Raw genomic sequence first — 6,000 nt, 5'->3', positions numbered from 1 at the left:
GTTGGGCGTGGGTGAGACGAAGAACAATGACATTTTCAAATAACATAAAAACCAGGCCTTCACCAAGGGTGCCATTATCAAGGCTGTATAATGTTAAAAAATATAGTTATGCCTTAAGAAGCACTGCAGTAGAAGGTTGAAGAAAATGTGTTTTAAATAATTTATTTCTTTATAATGTCCCCATTTAAAATAATTAATTTGCCCTCCAGTTATGTCATTCTGAGATGGGGCAGTAAAGGGAAGAAAAATTATACCAATATATAAAGCAGTACTAGCACTAATGAACGATGGAAAATGTTTGCATTTCCTTTATTTCCAGGGTCTAGCTTGCAGTGGAGATACAGCTCAAATCCAAAAGTGGTGAGAACAGCTCAAATCCAGGAGTAGTGAGAACAGCTCAAAGCCAAGAATGTTCATGTGCTCTAAATTGCTACTATCACCACCATGCGTCAGTGGGTTAAAACAATTTACTATTGTCTGGTTTTTTTTTGTTTGTTGGTTTGTTGGTGTTTTCAAACTCAGATAGTTAAACACAGCCAGCACCGAGATTTGTTGCCCTTGCAGAGTTTGGTTCCGTTCCAGCCCCTGCGGAGTTCATCTACAGCCCTGATCTGACAAACTCAAGGTTGTGGTTCATAAGATGGTGGAGGACTGGCTGGCTCTGTGCGGGAGGCGGAGCTGTAGCCGGGATGGAACAGGCTGAGTTGGGTGCGTCTCCGATAACAGGTGTGTGTCAGTGCAGAACACACATGCTGGCACTCTTCACACCCATCACAGAGCAGCACATGAGGACCTACCTGGGACACGTCCACCTTCAGGGGGTTCAGCTCTGTGTATCGGCATGCAGCTCCGTTAGCAACCCAGAGGGACTGTGTAAACTCACACTCAACACACCAGCCCCAGTCTGTACAGACACCATCACACTCACTTGCTTCCAACGGACCAGCACAGCAGGCTTTGGTTCTGGTGACCCACAGAATTCTACCACTTGCTTTAATATTATCAAACACTAGAATGTCACTCGAAAGGTCATACAATGACATTTGTAATTTGGTTTAAAACAAGCAACAGTATAAATGAAACAAAATGTGTGAGACATAGGAACAGGCCCAAGTTTAGGTGTAGTGTTAAACTTGACATTTCTGCCTAATTATCTTCCTAAAATGTCATTGAAATTGTGGGTATGATTTCATGTCATTGCTGTATGCAATTGCTGTTTGTCACTGGACTGAGATTTAGCAAAAAGACTCATCCCACCAAGGTCCTCAGTACACACATGCACGCATGCACGCACATACACACGCACCTGTAAACTGAGGAAAGACCACAGGTGCTCAACTCCATTTGGAAACATAATTTTTGCTTCATTTATCAGCATCTCACACAAGCCCAACCCTCCATGAACAGAGATCAGTCGATACAGCAGCAGTTTCAACCCCCCTGCTTTACTTAAAAAGTGGGTGCGTAAGGAAACCCGGCCGACAGCAGAGATTGGCCAATCCGCTGACCTCCACCGCAGAGGGTTCGCGTAACCGCACACGGTGGTCTTATCAAACACAAGCACACAAACACGGGGCACTCAACTGCAAACAGAGGTCTAATCTAATTGCTGTGGCAACTTATCGTCTGCTCTCTGGTTTCTCTCTCACACGCGAACACACACACACACACACACGCCAAGCTTCAGCTTTTAATCCAGCACTTGTAAACTCACCTGCCCCATTCTCTCCAGAGAGAGTTCGGTGTGTTTGTTGCACATTTAAAAACTCATCCAATTAATTATTCAGGGGTATTATTTTCAACATTTGATCCATTTCCCGCATCAGCGGTGCTGATAATGGGTCCCAGCAGAGCCAGGAACACCAGGTGTGGGTTTTCCCTGGTTACACTCTCTCCCCTACATGAGGCCTTTACAGACACACACACACACACAGAGCAGGCATGAGTGGACACACAGCACACAGGGGCGTCAGTGTTACACCCACAGACTTCGTTCTAAGCAGCAAATGATATCACTATAAACCAACAAGTAGAGTGTTAGATGTTTCAAATGAAAATTTACAAGCTATGCCTTCCAGAGTTCTGCTTGAGTAGTTTTTGAGGTCTGAAACCTGAATGGTGTGTGCTTACTAGGAAACAGGTCCATGATTGGAAGCTGGTGTTGGTTGGCCTGCAACAAAACAAACGCATGACTTTGTTACAGACCTATCCCAACATTCAAACTTTTGTGATTTGCAAACAGGAGACAAGTGTGACCTTCCCTGGAACCTGTGGGTGGGGGATCAGATCTCGCTCCTGTTGTAGTTACCAGCCACCAAACACGGTGAAGTTTCACTTCACCAAACACTGCAATAAGGGTGTCGTTTGCTGTTATTGTTTCTAATGGTGGTTCTGTTGTTGTTTGTGGTGGGTCTGTTGGTGTTTGTAGTGAGTCTTGTTGTTTGTAGTGAGTGTTGTTGTTGTTGTTTGTAGTCAGTCTGTTGTTGTTAGGTCTTTTGACTCTGAGAAAAGCTTGCAGTTCTTTGTATTTTCTTTTGTATTTTTTTGACTGCAAAATAAATATAAAGAAGCACCAGTTTAAATGGATCATGAGAGAGGAGGGGGGTAGAGAGAGGGAGAGAGAGAGGAGGGGGTAGAGAGAGGGAGAGAGAGAGGAGGGGGGTAGAGAGAGGGAGAGAAAGAGGAGCGGGTAGAGAGAGGGAGAGAGAGAGGAGCGGGGTAGAGAGAGGGAGAGAGAGAGGAGCGGGGTAGAGAGAGGGAGAGAGAGAGGAGCGGGGTAGAGAGAGGGAGAGAGAGAGGAGGGGGTAGAGAGAGGGAGAGAGAGAGGAGCGGGGTAGAGAGAGGGAGAGAGAGAGGAGCGGGTAGAGAGAGGGAGAGAGAGAGGAGCGGGTAGAGAGAGGGAGAGAGAGAGGAGCGGGTAGAGAGAGGGAGAGAGAGAGGAGCGGGTAGAGAGAGGGAGAGAGAGAGGAGCGGGGTAGAGAGAGGGAGAGAGAGAGGAGCGGGTAGAGAGAGGGAGAGAGAGAGGAGCGGGTAGAGAGAGGGAGAGAGAGAGGAGCGGGTAGAGAGAGGGAGAGAGAGAGGAGCGGGTAGAGAGAGGGAGAGAGAGAGGAGCGGGTAGAGAGAGGGAGAGAGAGAGGAGCGGGTAGAGAGAGGGAGAGAGAGAGGAGCGGGGGGAGGTCAACTCTACCAGACTAGGGGAACTGATTCACTGAAGTGAGAACACAAAGGCTATCTGAATGAAAATTCATTGCTCATATCTTTCTAAAATATGCATCGCTGTACTTTGCCTCATGGACATAGAGGTCAGCAGCTCAGTCTGGATACTGATCTGCGTTTGTTTGGACGGTTGCTGTAGGGGGAACAAAAACAGTCCGATTTGATGAGAGAGACTCTGAATGCCTGAAGACTTGATGAGCAAGACTGTGGGTTTTTTCTTTCACTCCGTTGCATGTTCTGCTCTGCTGCTAGCGTGTGAAGATGGTGGACTTGTACGAGCTGAGGACTTCAAGCTGTGAGATAACTGGACATGCAAGGCTTACAGTACACTGCACCTTTTTCACTTGTGACAGAGATGACTGACAACAAACTCAGCTCAGTCCCAACAAGAACAACAACAAATATATGGAAATCTTGACCTGCAAATGGCTCAGATGGGACAGTGTCGCCATGACGACAGTGCAGGCTTTTATCGTCAGACCCCAGAAAGGGGAAGAGTTTCTACTGAAGTAACAAGTGGCCATAGAAACACAACAGCACGCGTCTGGCACACTCCGGCCACGCTCCACGACGCCCGCCATCTGACCATGACAAGTCTGCAATGAGGGATTGTTAACAGTAGCATTGATGCTCTGCTCACAGGGAGATGCCGAGATGCAGAAAAGGCTCGTAGAGTGGGAGATGAAGAGACCTGGGACCCACCCCGCCATAATGCTAGTTACAGAAACATAAAGACAACTTTAAAACACTTCTTACTCACGTTAGTCTGGGTCGAAAAAACAGCTTTGCATAGTGAGGAGGTAACAAAATCAATCCAACTACATGTGCATTCAACCGGCACCAACAGATACATCATGGAACAGTTAACAAGGAACAATTACTTACCATGTCTATTCCAAAAACAAATAAAGAGCCCTTTTAAATGTCTGCTCTCACCAATAAGCGCATTTAAAAAATCAAATATGCTTCTATCTCCGGCTGATTATTCAGACGGTTTTTCTAAGCGACAGCAAAAGTAACACACCCCCAAAGAAAAGCAGATTTTCCATCATTCGCTTTAAATTAGAGAGCAGAAAGTCTGTTTCTGAAAGCACGCTGGATTTGTATACATGTTGGGGAGGAGTAGGAATGGAAGAACAGGGCGAGAGAAAGCGACATGACTGCAGTGGAAATATGGTGGAGAGGAAAAGGAATGATAGGAGGGTAGAAAAGACAGATAAATGATCCCCCCCCCATAAAAGGATCTTTAATAGAGAGTCGCTGTGACTCACAGCGGAGCAGTGAGAAACCGCTTCTCTGGTCAATGCGCCCAGTTTGAATATTGACTTCCTGTGCTGAATTCCTGCTGCCTGGTTTCCAACATGCATCAAAATTGAAAAGGAAATAAATACGGGAGAAGATGAAGGGTGATATTCCAGCACTGCTGACCGCATAATAATGAGCAAACACACATGCCAACAACGCTCATAATGTTTGAACTAAGCCATTTTTTAAAGTCTTTCTACAAGTTCATGATTTTAATTTGAACAATGTGACACCGAAAGCAAGAACTAGGGACACATTCATTCTCACAAATTCAAAGGTTCAGGTTTCTGCCCACAACTACGTGCATGTTGTGTGCTTACCCTGGCTCACATCTGTGAATTCCTCCACTGCTAGCTGTGTCTGCACCACATGTTCAACACCATCTTTTATTGTGATGGAAATAAGATGAATTTGAAAGCTGGGTTGGATTGACAGACGATGCCCCCATCCATCGCTGATGCCTGACAGACATCGTGATTCTACTGCCCCTTCCCCGCCCCTCTCCATGGGAGGGGGGGCAACACCCTGCCTGCTATTATTCCTGTGTGTCTGTTATAATGTAGAAAACTGTATTTATTACTTATCACCTAATCAGAGATTAACTTGCACCTCAGAACTGATGAATATGTATTTTAAGGCGTATCGAATAATGAATAACATCAGCGACTTCCCTTTTTTGTGTAATGTTATTTTAGCTTTTTTATTTGTACAACCTTTAACATTAAGATGCAAAAATATGGTCTACGTAGGCTTATCTTATGTTATGCATGTAGACATTTAAAAAAATAACCCTTTCAATAATGCTTCATATTATGGTTTTTATTTTGTAGAATACATCTCCAGCACCTCAATCAATTCATGACAGTGAAGATGTTATTTTAAATAAAGAACATCACTGTCATAGAAGGGTTTGTGATTATTACAAAATAAAATGTCAAATATAGATGGTTTTTCATCACAAGGGCTCAATTAATGAATGGAATTTAATGTATTTAGGTAATTAAACAAAGTGTAAAAGAAAATATATAAAGAATTGTAGCACCGTTGTAGACTATGACCACATCCCCCCACAATGTCATTGTCTGTCATGACGTTTCCGTGTACGTCATACGCCAGCTACACAGACATCACCCAACCCTAGTCAGAACGTTCACAATTCCAGCTAACCTTTGCTGGGTTTAGCTAATCGAGAACACCACCACCCATCTTCAATTCCACACTCTCCATCCTTAAAACATCCTGTCTGCGTGCACAAGCAAAAGAACTATTAGGCGAGGAGAACAATCTGTGTAGACAAATTTCCTGAGTGGTTAGTACAGCCAGACTGTGTTAAGGTTTCCAGTCCCAGTACTTTCACGGAGACATATATTTCTCAAAGCATTTATGGTAGCGATCGTTATCAGGATATACAGTTCAGCCGAAAAGAAATCTCTTACATTAGTCTTAACCTCAGGGAGTGTTAGTGTAAGAGGGATGAGA

The sequence above is a fragment of the Electrophorus electricus genome, chromosome 2, assembly GCF_013358815.1.
Source record: "Electrophorus electricus isolate fEleEle1 chromosome 2, fEleEle1.pri, whole genome shotgun sequence".
NCBI classification, from domain to species: Eukaryota; Metazoa; Chordata; class Actinopteri; order Gymnotiformes; family Gymnotidae; genus Electrophorus; species Electrophorus electricus.
The sequence above is the reverse complement of the archived record's forward strand: the minus strand, read 5'-3'. Positions refer to the sequence as shown.